Below are 16,015 nucleotides of genomic sequence, written 5' to 3'. Positions count from 1 at the left end.
TGGTAGTCAGTGTGCTCCCACAGGGGGAGCACCACTCAGCCAGAAGCCCTGAGCCAGGCTCAGGGCTTGTGAGCAGAACGGCGATGGCAGGAGCCTTTCCCACCTCTGTGGCAGCGCTAAGGATGTCCAACTGATGGGTTAGGCCCACTCCCCGCAAGGAGGGGGCCTAAGCCATCAGTCAGACACCCCCCGAGGGCTCCTGGACTGTGAGAGGGCGCAGGCCAGGCTAAACCACCTCTGGAGTGCACAAATTTCGGGCACCAGGCCTCTAGTTTTATATAAGATGGGTCAGTGGTAGTTATCCATGTATCATTATTCACAAGAGTATTCTCCCTTTTAAAGGCAGAGTGAATGCATCTTCCCTTGTATGTGTACTAGTTGCAACAAGTTAGGCAGAAGTAAATGTTTTACAGGTAGAAGGGTGTGAATAGATGCTGAGTATCCAAAGAGGTAGTCTGTGCTGTTAATACTCAGCCCTGCCTGCCCTTCTAAGCAGCAGCTAGTAACCCTAACACAGTATTTCTCAGATTCCCCGTCTGTAGGGTTCTGATTTAGACTCCACCAATGAGAAGCAAATGGATTTAGAAGGCAAAAAGGAGAAACTATTATTCATCTCTGGCAGCAGCTGGCAGACACAAGGGCATACAGCAAACATCGGTCTGCAGCATCTTCCAAGGAAGCTCCTGGGAGACACTGGCTTTAATGTTGCCAGCAGCTTGGGTCACTTGAAGCAGTGTCCTATGAGTCTAACACTTTATTTTTCTCAAAGCAAAGCAGTTCTCTTTGACCTTCACTACCCCAGGTCTTCCAATGGCTTGGTAAGCATATTAAATCTCTTCTTGCTAAAATATCCAGGGTGTTTTGTTTTCCTAACTGACACAGATGGGCAGGATTTGGTCAGGTAGAGATTAGAGTGGGGAAGAGAAGCAGGACACATTGTATGAAGGTTAAAATGGAAAATAAAGCTGAACAAGTGGGTCAGAACTTGTCCAGCTAAGGAGGGTCTGGATGGAGACAGAGTACACACGGATATAATTTATTAAGTTATAGTAAGCATAATGTAGAAATTCCAAGCAGCGTAGAGAATAAGAGGGAAGGTTGCTATTTCACAGGAAAGCCTCTCTGACAGGCTCTCTGAGCAGAGATCTGAGAGAGCAGACAGAGGCCAGAAAGCCAGAGAGGACTTTGGGCTCCACATATTCAGGGAATAGCAGGAAGGCTAATATGGTTAAACTGAAGCCGGAAGAGCAGATCACACAGGGCCTTGAGGACTTGGGCTTTTATTCTGAGTGACAAGGGAACCCCTGAAGGTTCTGAGAGCAGTGACATGACCTGAAACATCTGGCTGCTGTGTAGAAAACAGACAGTGGATGATAACAAGAGTGGACCCAGAATAGCAGTTAGGAGATCAGTGAAATAAAAAGGGACATATTACAGTAATTTGGACCAAGGTATGGCAGTATAATTGGTAAAAAGAAGTTGCATTCTGGATATGTTTTGAAAAAATTTGCTCATGAAATAGATGTGGGAGGGTAATAAAAAGAAGAAGAAGAAGAAGAAGAAGAGTAAAAAGGACTCCCAAGTTTCTGGCCTGAGCAATTAAAGGATAGTTGCCATTAACTAATGAGTGAAGAGTGAGGAGAATAGATTTAGGAGAGGAAATAGGGAATTCAGTTCTGACATGTTAAGTTCAAGATGCTTATTACACGTCCAACTGGATATGTTGAGGTAGAAATAATGGAAAGTCACTATAGGCTTCCAGAAGGGAGCAGCAGGATGGGAACTGTACTTCAGAGATTAATCTGGTTAATGTCAGATAAACTGGGCAGGGAGACAGTGTGGGGAGGTTCACTGAAAGCCAGGAGTAGAGGGCGGAAACTAACTGCACTGCAGATAGCTTGAATCTCGGCGGGTGGCGATGAAAACGGCCTGGGGCAAGGTTCTCAATGGGGCCCACAACACCCCTGAGGGAAATCCCTGGAACTATTTTTGTTCTCACGATGGTTAGGAGGCACTATTGGCAATAAGCAGGTGGGGCCAAGGTTTTTCACATCTTATGCATTGCTCAGGATAGTCCAATGCAAAAAAAGAAAAGAAAAGAAAGTGGGGAAAAAGTCTACTTCCTTTCAAACAACTCACCAGACCTCCATACTTGTGAAAAACCTGATTATAATTATTTAAACCTAGATACTGACTTCATTTTACAAATAAAGTATTTTCTGCACAATTTACCCATATACTGAATTTTCCAGTAATGCAGCTGCTATAAACTGAGGAAAGAAAACACTTTTTTTAATGTAAAATTTAGTAAGAAATTTCACTAGTCTGAAAAAAAATGCCACAGAAAACAATACTGTTTCTAGTATTTAAGTCACTGACCAAATAGCCACATATCTGCATAATATGTGTAGGCATCACCTACACATACATTATAGATGAGATCTGAGATGCTTTGGTAGACTTGGAACCAAATATTTAATTAGACATGAAATGCAGGGTTCTCACTAATCAAAGTTCTTTTTAAAAGTACTATGGTCATTCTATATATTGTTAATTTTATAGCACAATGATGAGAAATCTGTCTTGCAATAATTATTTGAAATTGAATTTGTTTATTTTAGGGTTGTCTGTCATTTTAAAATCTTACTCTGAAACTATCACCACACTTCTCTCAGCCACTCTTACTACCATTTCTGTTTCCAATCCATCCTCTATTCCCATTGTCACTTAAAGGATATTGTTGCCAAAGTTTTGTTACAAATTAACAACAGAATGCAAATCTCAACTCAACAAGATGTGGAATTTCAAGACAGGAGATATATTTTCAGTAACAATACATTGCTATTCCTCCTAAGTCACAACACAGAAATTGTCCTGATTCAACACAGAAATTAAGACCCACTCACTTGCAAGGACATCTGAATTTCTCATTTTTCCATTCTGAAAGTCTGTGACTTGCTGTTGTGTTAGCCCTATTTCAATTAGGGCTATTTCCCTCTTTCCCTGTTATTTTACATAAAATAAATCTGGCTTGTTTTGTGTGTGTGTGGGCGGGGGGGGAGGGGGGGGGTGTTTTTCTTGTTGTTGTTTTTTTTCAGAGAGGAAGCGAGAGGGAGAGAGAGAGAGAAACATCAATGATGAGAGAGAATCATTGATTGGCTGCCTCCTGCATGTCCCCTACTGAGGACCAAGCCAGCAACCGGGCATGTGCCCTTGACCAAAATAGAACCTGGGACCCTTCAGTCTGCAGGCCAATGCTCTATCCACTGAACCAAACCGGTTAGGGCTAATCTGGCTTGTTATTAATTATTGTACAGAATAACTTCTAGTCTGTTTATAAACTTCTCTTAAACTTATCCTATATAATAAAGAGCTAATATGCTAATTAGACCGAACAACAGAACGACAGTCCAGACAACCTTCCAGATGAAGCTGGGGCTGCAAGGGCCGGCCGAGGCTGCGAGGGGCTGTGAAGGCCGGCTGAGGCTGCGAGGGGCTGCCAAGGCTGCCAAGGCAGGTGGGGCTGCAAGGGCCGAGCCCCTTGCACAAATTTTGTGCATTGGGCCTCTAATCTATATATATAAAAGGCTAATATGCTAAGTGTCCGACTGTTCAACTGGTAGCTATGATGCGCACTGATCCCCAGGGGGCAGACATTCAATGCACAGGCATGGAAACATGAAACAGACTAATGAATCTCAGAGGGAAGTGGAGAGGGAGGAGGATGGGAAGAGATTAACCAAAGATCTTATATGCATACTAGAGGCCCGGTGCACAGATTCGTGCACCGGTAAGGTCTCTTGGCCTGGCCTGCAGAGATCAGGCCGAAACCAGCAGTCTGACATCCCCTGAGGGGTCCCAGATTGCGAGAGGGTGCAGGTCAGGCCGAGGGTCCTCACTGGTGCATGAATTCGTGCACCGGGCCGGTTTCGGCCTGATCCCCGCAGGCCAAACCGAAGGACCCCACCGGTGCAAGAAACCGTGTACCGGGCCTCTAGTTCATTATAAAAGCTGATGGTTTCATTATCCCTTCTAATGTAACAGTGTCTGAGCATTTCATACAGAAATACAAACTATCCTAAATAATAAAAGGCTAATATGCAAATCAACCAAATAGCAAAACGACTGGTCGCTATGACGCGCATTGATCACCAGGGGACAGATGCTCAATGTAGGAGCTGCCCCCTGGTGGTAAGTGCGCTCCTACAGGGGGAGCGCTGCTCAGCCAGAAGCCCTGAGCCAGGCTCACGGCTGGCGAGCACAGTAGCGGTGGCAGGAGCCTCTCCCGCCTCCAGGGCAGGGCTAAGGATGTCCAACTGCCGGCTTAGGCCCGCTTCGCGGAGTAGGCCTAAGCTGTGAGTCAGACATCCCCCGAGGGCTCCTGGACTGCAAGAGGGCGCAGGCCAGGCTGAGGGACCCCCTCCCAAGTACACACATCTCGTGCACCAGGCCTCTAGTTTTAATATAAAGTACTTCCTTTTTTCTCTCTTTATGTTATAGCTAGGGGAGAACAGTGATTCTTTTAAACATTATGTAGGTGACCCCCCACCTCCAACACCATGGCAGATTTTGGGAAGTTCGGGCAGCTCCAACCGCCAGCACAGAACTGGCCAAGTTACCATGATGATGGCAGGAATGCTGTCGGGGTAGGAGGTGACTGAGAAGCCCAGAAACACCCGCCCTCGCCACCGTCGTCAGGCTGATCCCGCCCGACTACCGGTGATCAAGGCATTGGTGTGTTTTCTCACTGGGCTTCAGTTTGGTAATGAGTCGGGTCCCGAAGCCGACCTTCCTTTACCCGTTAGAGTCCCCATGTTACACCTCATTGTGGCCTCATTCTCCTGACTGTGATGAAACAACCCGAGTCACCTCAGAGAAACCCCACCACTCGGGCCCCGAAGAATCAGCCAAGGGTCACGCGTCACACACTCTGTTGTGGAGCAACCCGAAGTTCCTAGACATTTTCCCATCAGGGTTGTGCCAGGAGGAAATGCACAACTTCATCGTGACAGAGATGAACCCCATCGGGTCTCTCAGAGTGAAAGGCTGGGGTTCAGCCATAAATGTGGTTTTCAACACGATGACACAATTACAGCTGAGCAGGGACCCCCTTCCAGAGGCCCCCACTTGGCATTGGGCAGGGGCAGGAGGGAAATTTGGAACCTAAATCCAGCAGCTGCCCAGGTTCACCGATTCAGCCACACTGCATCCTTTTAGAAAATTCAAGCCATGACTCACGAACAGCCGTGTGGGCAGGGAGTGGCTGAGCCCTCAACGTCAGGGGCTTGAGCTTTTGAAGGAAAAAAACTTCCAGAACAAGAAACAAGTGTTTCCTCCGTGAATAAGAGCGTTAGGTCTCATCAGGAATGAAGCAGGGCCCTGGGTTTTATTGCGCATTTCCTGTCGGCTTCATCTCCACTTGGAACACGCATTACAGAACCCGCTGAGGTGAATTATGAGATAGACTTCTCATGTGAAGTCTTATCTCATAACCATCTTCTCATAAGAAGACTTCTTATGCGACTTCTAATGTCCTATGAATCCTGCCGTCTCCCCCACAGGCTGACAGTGTGTGTGTCTCTGTGGACGCGTCACGTGGGCTGTCTCCCCACCCGGACTCACTGGTGTGGGGTCCAGACCAGGCTCCCTCCCTCCTGAGCACCCTGTGGCCACGAGCTCGACTCCAACACCTGATGGAGTAAGGACAGCCCGTTTCTCCACAAGGTCAGCGTCGAAGGGGCAATTATACTCATTGGTGGGCAGATGGACTGTACAAATATTTCAGATTGCTAAACACAGGACTAAGCACACCGACCTCTCAGCTACACTGAAGAACATACACAGGAACAATTTTCTTTTTAAGAAATAATGAGCCTGGCCTGTGTGGCTTAGTGGTTGAGCATCAAACAATGAACAGGAGGTCATGATTCAATTCCCGGTCAGGGCACATGCCCGGGTTGTGGGCTTGATCCCCAGTAGGGGGCATGCAGGAGGCAGCTGATCTGTGATTCTCTCTCATCACTGATGTTTCTATCTCTCTCTCCCTCTCCCTTCCTCTCTGAAATCAATAAAAATATATTAAAAAAAACAATTATGTAGGTGAGATTATATTTGCAAATCTGTAAATTGAACCTAGCTATATAGTAAAAGGAATATTACAAAATACAGGTTATCAGCAGAAGGCTCTGAGTCTGACATTACTGAAAATCACTGGATTGGAAGAAACAGATGTGGGATGTTAGAAGCATTACAAAGAAAGAAAAAAAAGACACTGACGAGTATGTTGAATGACAGGTGTTGGAAGTGTCATCAGTTGGAATGTTCAAATCCTTCATGATGAAAGCAGAGGAATAGGAGTGAAAAAAGGGAGAAAAGTTTCTCAGATATCCACATATAACAACAACTGGCCTAGGGAGCAGATGGCACTAAAAGGATACAGCAGAGAAATGCTGAGAATATACGATATTCTGAAAACATCAGGCTCTGGAGAAGCGGGTTCCCTTGGAGAGGACCATCAAGGCAGTTGAAGTACTACGCAAAGGTCAGCTGTGGATTATGGCATTGAGGGCAGAGGCAATCCAGGAAAAATAAAATAAAATAAAACAAAACCACAATGCTACTTCACACTCACTAGAATGGCTAAAATTAAAAAGACCTGCAATACCACATGATGGTGAGAATATGTAGCAACTGGAACTTTCATGCATTGTTGATGCAAGTATAAAATAGTACAACCACAGTGAAAACAGATTGGGAGCTTCTTATAAAGTTAAATATATAGCTAGCAATTTCACTCCTAAGTATGTACCAAAGGGAATTAAAACATATGTTCACAAAAAAAGCATTGTACAAAAATATTTATAGCAATTTTACTCATTAATAGCCCAAAACTGAAAAACAACTCAAATGTCTACCAAGAGATTAAAAACTGATATGTTCATATTACTGAATAGTACTCAGCAATAAAAAGGAATGAACTACTGATACATACTACAACATGAACAAATCTAAGATACATTATGTTGAGTTTAGAAAGCTACTTGGCAAAAATAAAAACTACACATGATATAATTCCATTCATATGAAATTCCAGAAAAGGCAAAATTAAACTATAGTGAGTAACTAGAACAACTGTTTCCTGACTGTGGAGGAAGGGGAATTGACTAGCAATAAGCACAAGTAAACTTATGGGATAAGAAAAATAGTCTATATCTTTTCTTCTCATCTTTATTTTTATTATTGACACTATTACCAATATCCCCATTTTCCTCCCCTTTGCCCACCTCTACCCAACTCCCAGGACCCCTTCCCTCTGGCCATCACCACACTGTTGTCTGTGTCTATGGGTTATGCATATATGTTCTTTACCTAATCCCTTCATCTTCTTTCATCCAGTGCCCCTCCCCTCCCCTCTGACAGCTAGCTGTCAGTCTGCTCCATGTATTCATGCCTCTGTTTCTATTTTGGAGTGGTGGATGAGGGTTTTTTATATCCATAAAAATTTGAACTCATTTAACAAATTCATTCAAAATCATTACATTTCATTAAATGTAAATTGTACCTTTAAAATGGTAAAATTCATTGAATGCATATAATAGCCACACAAAAAGTGCATAAAGACAAATACCTTTGTCCACCTGCAAAGCTTCACCCCAGAATGGCTCCCAATCAACTGATAACCTAAATGGAAAAACAGTGAACATAAAATTGAATTGATTCAAAGCCTTATATCAGAAAGTGCTTATAAAAAAGCAAAATCTCTTTCCATAGCTTAAGTAATGGTAGACAACAACACAGTGGCAGAAATCATTAAAAGTTTAATTCACCAAGATGATAAACAATTTAAAATGTGTATGCATCTACTAACATACTCTCAAAATACATAAAGAAACAATAGGCTAATCCAAAATCATAGGGAGAGATTGTAATATCTCTCAGTATCTAACAAATCTCACAGACCAAACTCAGTAGAGCTCTAAGATCTGAGCAACACAGCAAACCTAATCAAGGACACACAGCACTGCACTTTACAACTACAAAAATGCTTTTCAAAGATGCAAGGAACAGCTATAAAAATGAACCACATGCTGTGCCATAAAGTAAACGTAAGTAACAATATATTTGAAATGAAGAATCAACCTGACCAGTTTGGCTCAGTGTTTCAGCATCAACCTATGAATCAGGAGATCATGGTTCAATTTCTGGCCAGGGCACATGTCCAGGTTGTGGGCTCGATCCTCAGTAGGGGGCATGTAGGAAGCAGCTGATCAATGGTGTTTCTCACTCATCATTGCTGTTTCTATCTTCCTCTCCCTTCCTCTCTGAAATCAATAAAAAATACTTTTTTAAAAAAAGAAGAAGAATCAGAGGGACAACAGAAGATTAAAATAAAGAAATATTGCCCCAAAAAGTGGAAAAATCAAATTCTAGGACCTAACATGAATTCTCAGCACCACTCTACAACCTATCATTTAAAATTTTTGAGGCACATAACACATGAAAAGCATGGAAAAGCCATGCCAAAACAATCATTATTTCCTTTTATAACAAACTAGTAGAGCAAACAAGTAGAACATTCTGACTTCCTAAAACATTTAATAAAGCTTCTCATGAGGCTTCAAGTAATAAACCATAATTACGAGTCTCTTGCACAAAAAGACTCTTGACTTCCAGACAAATGAGGTAAATGGAGAAATACAGTCTGGATGATGGCATAAGTAGATCAGGGGCTGATTAAACATCCATACGTTTCACAGTAATGATTAATGGAACAGTGTCAATTTGGATTACAAGTCTCTAGTGGCAACACTGCAGGACTTTGTCTTTTATCCTCTTCCAAATTTATGTAAACATCCCGAATATAAATAAACAAAGCACTGCTTATCTAGTAGAAGATGAAACCGTGTCTAACTGAATAGCAAATCTCAGATAGAGAATAAACATTTAAAAGATTCCCAGAGAAAATTCTAGTTCTTTTGGATTCCTGTGTTGTTCATATCACTATTATAGAAACTACACTCTATATTATATTAGTTCTTTATATCATTCTCTTCCAAGATATATAGGTCTCTATAAAATTTTGCATTTAGTTAGGTGTAAAAGAAACTACACAGTACAGAAACAAGAAACCTCTGGCTGACCACAATGCCAAGATAATCCAACATGCAGCTGCTTCTAAACAAGATGGAGTAACAGATGGTTTACTCTCCCACCTGAAATACCAAAAAATGGATAATAAAATATGTAAAACAACAGTTTTCAAGAAACATCAGGCAACAAAGAATGGTGATCCTAGAGATAGAAACCAAACAAGGCGAACCCTACTATTACCCAAGCTTACTGTCTTAAAAGTGTCAACGCCCTGCAGTAAGGCAGAAACCCACATAAAGCTCAGTTACCTCTTCCTTAGCTGAGGACATGGAAGTGAGAGTATGAGGAGCCCATATGGCTAGAGTTAGCGGGATTGAGTACCTGAGAGACAAAAGTTACACAGAGATTGAACTCAAGAGTCTGCAGAGGATTCCTATAATTATTTGCATGAGTCCTGCTTAGTGCATATGTGAAAGAAAAACTCCCCAAGAATGGGAAAGAACCATCTGACAGGATGAAAGGTGTTCCTGGTGCTCACAGCCAGCTGGGAACTGTGCCAACCCAGACAGAAAAACTTCCAGATTCACAAGGCATTGGGCAGAGTACATAGAAGTATTTTGCCTCAATACGGGGAAATAATTAGCTGTATAGAGCTGGGTCTGGTCTCACCTAACAAGCCATAAAAGATTAAAAGTTTCAAAACTGCTTCCAAGTAATTTATTTTACTCCCAGAACAAAGCTCAAGAATTTTTATAGAAATGCAAAAATATATAGTACCCAATAAGGTAAAATTAGATCTAGCATCCAATAAAAGATTACCAAGCATGCAAACAGATAGGAAAACGTGGCCAATAATGAGGAAAATTATCCAGTAACCAGAAATAATACACATGTTAGCAGATTAGGACATTAAAAACACTTATAACTATGTTTCCTAGGCTTGAAAATGTAAGTAGAGACATGGAAGATATAAAAAGACGCAAACTGAACTTCTAGAGATGCAAATTACAATGTCTAAGCTAAAAAAAAACACTGAATAGAATTAATGGAAGATTAGACATTAGGGAAGAAATGATTGCTAAATTAAATTTGGAGACATAGCATTAGAAACTATCCAAAATGTAAAATGGGACAGAAAAAAGAATTTTAAAAGATGAAAAGAGCAGCCCTGGCCAGTGTGGCTCAGTTGGTGGGGAGTCATCATGTGCACAAAAGGGTTGCAGCTTTGATTTCCAGTCAGGGCACATGCACAGGTTCTGGGCTCGATCCCCAGTAGGGGGCGTGCAGGAGGCAGCTGATGGATGTTTCTCTCTCATCAATGTTTCTCTCTCCCCCTCTCCCTTCTCTCTAACAATCAATAAAAACATTTTTTTTTAAAAAAGGTGAAAATAAACATCAGTGAGCTATGGGTCAATTTCAAGTGGCCTATGATATATGTAATTGGAATCCCCAAAGAAGAGGAGAGAGAAGAAGTGACAAAAAATATTTGAAGAAATAACAGCCAAAATTTGTCCAAATTTAATTAAAACTACAAATCCATAGAACCAAGAAGTTCAACAAATCCCAAGTAAAAGAAACATGAAAAAAAAACTACAGAGATACACTATAATGAAATTGCTCAAAATCAGTAATTAAGAGGAAATCTTACAAAGAGCCAGGGGTTAAAAACATTACTTTCAGAGATTCAAATAGAAGATGACTGCAGAGCCCTAATCAGAAGCAATGTAAACAAAAAGTGGAACAACATGACAGGAAAAAAGCTGTCAACCTACAATTCTATATCCATCAGAAATATCCTTCAAAAATGAAAGCAAAATAAAGTCTTTTTGAGATATACAAAAGCTGAAATAACTCATCACCAACAAACCTATACCATAAGAAATGCTTAAATAAGTCCTTCAGGCAGAAGGAAAAGCTATCAGAGAGAACTCAGATCTACACAAACACATGAAAAGCACCAAAGTGGTAACTACATAAGTTAACATATTAATTGTTTCTAATTATTTAAATATTTAATAGATAATTCACTAAACCAAAATAAATAACAATGTAGCATAGGGTTTATAACATATGTAAAAAGTAAAATATATGATAACAACTGCATAGAGGTTGAGGAGAAAATATACTATTGAAGGTTGCTCTACTATGCATGAAGTGGTGTACCACCACACAAGGACATACTATGATATGATAAAAAGATCTAGTATAAAACCTCAAGTAACCACTAAATAACAAACAGTGCAATAACTAATAAGCTAACATAGAATATAAAACAGAATTATTGCCCTGGCTGGTTTGGCTCAGGGGATAGAGCGTTGGACTACGGACTAGGCAGTGGTTCTCAACCTTCTGGCCCTTTAAATACAGTTCCTCATGTTGTGACCCAACCATAAAATTATTTTCGTTGCTACTTCCTAACTGTAATGTTGCTACTGTTATGAATCGTAATGTAAATATCTGATATGCAGGATGGTCTTAGGCGACCCCTTTGAAAGGGTCATTCGACTGCCAAAGGGGTCACGACCCACAGGTTGAGAACCGTTGGACTAGAGTGTCCCAGTTTTGATTCCAGGCAAGGGCACATGCTCGGGTTGCGGGCTCGATCCCCAGTGGGGGTGTGCAGGAGGCAGCCGATCAATGATTCTCTCTCATCATTGATGTTTCTATCTCTCTCTCCCTCTCCCTTCCTCTCTGAAATCAATAAAAATATATTTTAAAAAAAAACAGAATTATTAAAAAATTAATCTGAAAACAGGAAAAAGAAAATCAAAGAACAGGAGACAAGCAGAAAACAAATAGCAACATGATAGATTTAAACATACCATAAAATCACTTTAAATAGTCTATATATCCTAATTAAAAGACAAACATATATGTTTTATATATAATATTTATGTATATTTAACACTTTTATATATATACAGATTTATATGTAAAATCTGTATATTCTTGTCTGTCTCCTCTAATAGACTAAAAGCTCCTTGAAGGAGATAATGTATTATATTCCTCTGCATCGTCATAACCATCACATAAAAGGTTCTCACTAAAGAGGGAGGGAGGAGAGGAAGTCAGTCTATTGACTCCCAATTCTTATCTTTCTTCTTTAGAAAATATAATTCACATTATTTGTACATTCAACTACAGCCTCCTTAATAAGGTATAACCATAAAAATCCAGATATGCTTCTAGATAAAACACTTCTAATTAACCCAGCATAGTATCAATATGTTCTTTTTTCTGTATTTAATAATTTTCCCTTAATAAACAGTGATTTATAAAGAAGTCAGTAATGGCATTTTCTTTCTGCATACCTGAGCCACACAGGTGCTAACATCCCAATAAATCAAGCAAAGAGGAATTTGCTGGCCCAGGCAGCCTACACACAAGTGATCCACAGAAACAAGACAGTGACTCCCTAGACAGCTACAACCAGCACAGTAACACAGACGCTGGGCTAGAGAAGGACTTCACGACCTACTTTCCCTTTGGCAATCCCAATTTTATGCTTCTGCTTTCAGGGATTAAATTAGAATGCTTAAAGCATAGTATTATAACAACAATTCCTGAGGGCTTTCACCTTGTTTAGTAAGGGCTTCTCGGAGAGCAGGAGTTATCATAGCTCTTCTTTCACTGGCTTCATTCTTCACTGTGTTCCTGAACAAACCAGTTTTCTCTTCCTGCTGCTCCTTTTCTCTCTGCATTAAAATGAAAAGAGTGAAAGCCAGAAATGGTAATGCACAATGAAAATAACAGCACAACAATCATGAACAGGTAGCATGAATAAAAAGATTCATCATGAACCATGGCCCCACAACCCTGTTCTCACGAAAGTGATCACATTTCCAGTCAGACAATAATCTAAAGACAAGCCAGTCTTAAGTAGCTACATACACCCACAAAACATAAATCAATAATCATGTATCTACGTGTCAAATATTTTAGCACACTGAGTACAAAACACTACATAATTTCAGCAAGTTATTTCTCTGAGTTTCAATATCTTCACCTGAAAAAGGTGGAAAGTAGTATCTATGGAGCAGGAATGGATTGAAGATTAATTGAAATAAAATCACCTGGCACAATGCCTGACACATAATAGAGTTCAATAAATTGCAGCTACTGCAGGTTATTGAATCTGCAAACCCCAAATACAAGTCAAAAAAGAACTCTGGGCTTCCCAGACAACCATCTGCTCAGAGACCAAGTTACCCCACGACCTCCACCTGAAGCCCCAGTAGCTCCTTTAGAACAGCCATCGCCAACCGGTGGTCGGCAGATCACTGGTGGTCCGTGAGGTCCGAAAGGTTGGCAAACACTGCTTTACAAGATCCCATGAGGAAAATTTGTCTTCACTGACAGGAAGAACGCTGAAGGATACAACTGATTGTGTTTCCTTTTGACTCTGACTACTAGAAAATTCCACAGCATATCGCTGATCACTGTATAAGGTCTTGCAGTTTCTGTAAGTGGTTTCATGTTACAAGATGACCCTCACTCAGTTTTTTCATAGGCTTTTCCTCTCTTTTTAAATCTTAGTATATATACATTTACATTTTTTTTAAGTTATCGTAATGTCTTTTTGAAAGATGGTAAAGAACAAATTAATATTTTCAGACAATACACAAAGTCTGTGCTACACTTTAAAGGAAACACATCAGATTTTAATATAAGCTGCAGAAATTCAAAATAATTCCCCTTGACAGCAGCCCTACCACCAAGCCCTAGACTGCCCTTTTCTAATGTCCAGCCCCTAGTGACTCAGTGAGAACTCACAGTAGTACCCTTTCCACCTGAAAATGAAAACACCTCACAGATGACAAGATGTCTGAGATCTGCATCAAACTAATACAGAAGAGAGGACAGTCCATGTTTGAAGCTGGGCAACAGATGATAGGGATTCAGTCTGTCATTCTGTCTACTTTTGTGAATGTCCAATGTTCTCTATATATAAAATGTGAAAGTGTTAAATTTTTTTTTTAATAGAGAAAGGTAAATCGATGAAATCCAGAGTTAATTTCTCTGCCTTCTCTGTTACTTCAGGGACTTACTCTGAAGTAGGAACTCAGTGAAAAAGTGCTTTAGAATCAAATGTACCAAATGAGAAACAAACCCAGTTAGTTCTATCTGTCCTAAAAATCAGCATTCCAAACTACTAAATGTAATCTAAACGCAAAGTTAAGAGAAAATTTGCTTGTTAGTAGAGTTCTCAACTGCATATTTTCAGATGGAATTGAAAAAACTTACAAACAAATATTGTTTGTTCTTATCTATTATAAAAATAATCAGTTTGACACAGGGCATTTTTGATAAATTAAAAGGATCCGGTTATTTTAAGGTATTTATTTTTAAAAAGAGTCCTTTGGCTTTATAAAAGTCTATTTCAGACCTAAAATCAAAGTGAGCTGAAGGAAACAACCTTGACCTTGACCACATTTAAATGTCTGAAATAATTCCACAGCAGTTACTGTAAGTCGCTACTAATGATGCAAGAATTAAAGGTGGCAGTATTTACTCTTGAAAGCCACTGTCACCACAACACATCACTCAGCTTATTTGCTTACCACAAAGGCCACATAAACCCAAACTTGGAGCCAGCCCATGACACTGGCCTCTGACCACTGTGCTCAGAACTCTACAAACACCCTCTTGTGGTTAAAAACATAAACAACAAACTTCTGACCATTATGTAATGAATATAATGTACTCTTCAAAGAATGGCAATGAAACATCATCCATGCCCCATCACTAGAGAAATTATCTACTATAAAATGTGAGTGTAACTACACCAGATTCAATACTTTAGACACAAAGTTTATATGGAAAGAGATCAGAGGCAATTATTAAGAGGCTTGAGCATTAAGGACAAACAACATTTATCATTCTTGGCCTCTATGGCAGTTTGGGCCTATCTTCCATATGTAACAGCAACTTCATTTCTAAAATGAAATACAATGGTTCATAATACCCCTTAAGGAAATGCAAAGCACCATTCAAATTCTAATTCTAATCTCCTAGCTGCAGACATGGGTCACTGTTTGCCTAGAATATAACAACTACGGAAGACCTATGTATTCTTATTTTTTTACTAGAACCCCGGTACATGGATTTGTGCACCGGTGGGGTTCCTCGGCCTTACCGGCAATCGGGGCCGATAGGGTAGGGGGAGGACTGGGGGAGGAGGGAGCAGCCGGCAGGGGGGAGGGACCACAGGAGGTTGGCCAGCCAGCCCCCCACATCGAGGCCGATTGAGGGGGGGGGGGGGCGGCTGGCTGTGGGGAGGGACCATGGGAGGTTGGCCTCAGCAGCAAGCTAAACAGTGGCTGATTCCTGGAGGAATCGGGCTCCCTCTTCCCTCCTATCTGGGTCTGGGGTGCAGGTGAACCAGATTCGAGGCTGTCAGTGCGCGTCATAGCTGCTGGCCGGTTGTCTGGTCATTCCAGTCGTTCTGGTCATAACGGTAGCTTAGGCTTTTATATATAGAGATAGCTGTTACATAGCCTAAACAGAAATAAATGAAGATCCCAGAATTGGTCAACCTTTCTTTCCTCCCTCTCATGTATACCACATTTAACACGGTTTTAATTCCCAACATACTGGTTCTCCTATCTGCAATGACACCACTGTTGCCCAAAGCCTTGATTTCTTCTAGGAGACAACTGCAACAGCCAAACTAAATGGTCTGCCTGTCTCCAACCTCTACTTCTACCCTTTCTCCAAATCTCAAACCTATAACACTTGCCTTGAAAGAAAAATTCCTCTCCAAGCTACTGTTTCCCAACATGCAAAATAAAACCCAATTATACACTAACTTCCTAGGCACTTGAGAAAATGATCCTATATAATAAAAGGCTAACATGCAAATAGACCAAACAGCAGAACAATCAAACAACCAGTCACTATGACGGTGCACTGACCACTAGGGGGC

The 16,015-nt window shown here is 40.9% G+C and overlaps 1 long non-coding RNA gene across 1 annotated transcript in view; it reads right to left on the bottom strand.

Annotated features, from left to right (window-relative positions):
- The window catches only part of LOC102431145, a 27,959-nt gene extending 15,172 nt beyond the window's left edge, over window positions 1-12,787 (bottom strand). Inside the window, exons 1-2 of the long non-coding RNA XR_002827625.1 lie at window positions 12,668-12,787; window positions 7,628-7,680 (exon numbers count right to left, since the gene is read on the bottom strand). This is a non-coding gene — a long non-coding RNA (uncharacterized LOC102431145). The remainder of the gene's footprint in view (window positions 1-7,627; window positions 7,681-12,667) is intronic.
- Window positions 12,788-16,015: the final 3,228 nt, after the last annotated feature.

The sequence above is a fragment of the Myotis lucifugus genome, unplaced genomic scaffold (genome assembly GCF_000147115.1).
Source record: "Myotis lucifugus unplaced genomic scaffold, Myoluc2.0 scaffold_2008, whole genome shotgun sequence".
NCBI classification, from domain to species: domain Eukaryota; kingdom Metazoa; phylum Chordata; class Mammalia; order Chiroptera; family Vespertilionidae; genus Myotis; species Myotis lucifugus.
The sequence above is the reverse complement of the archived record's forward strand: the minus strand, read 5'-3'. Positions and strand labels throughout refer to the sequence as shown.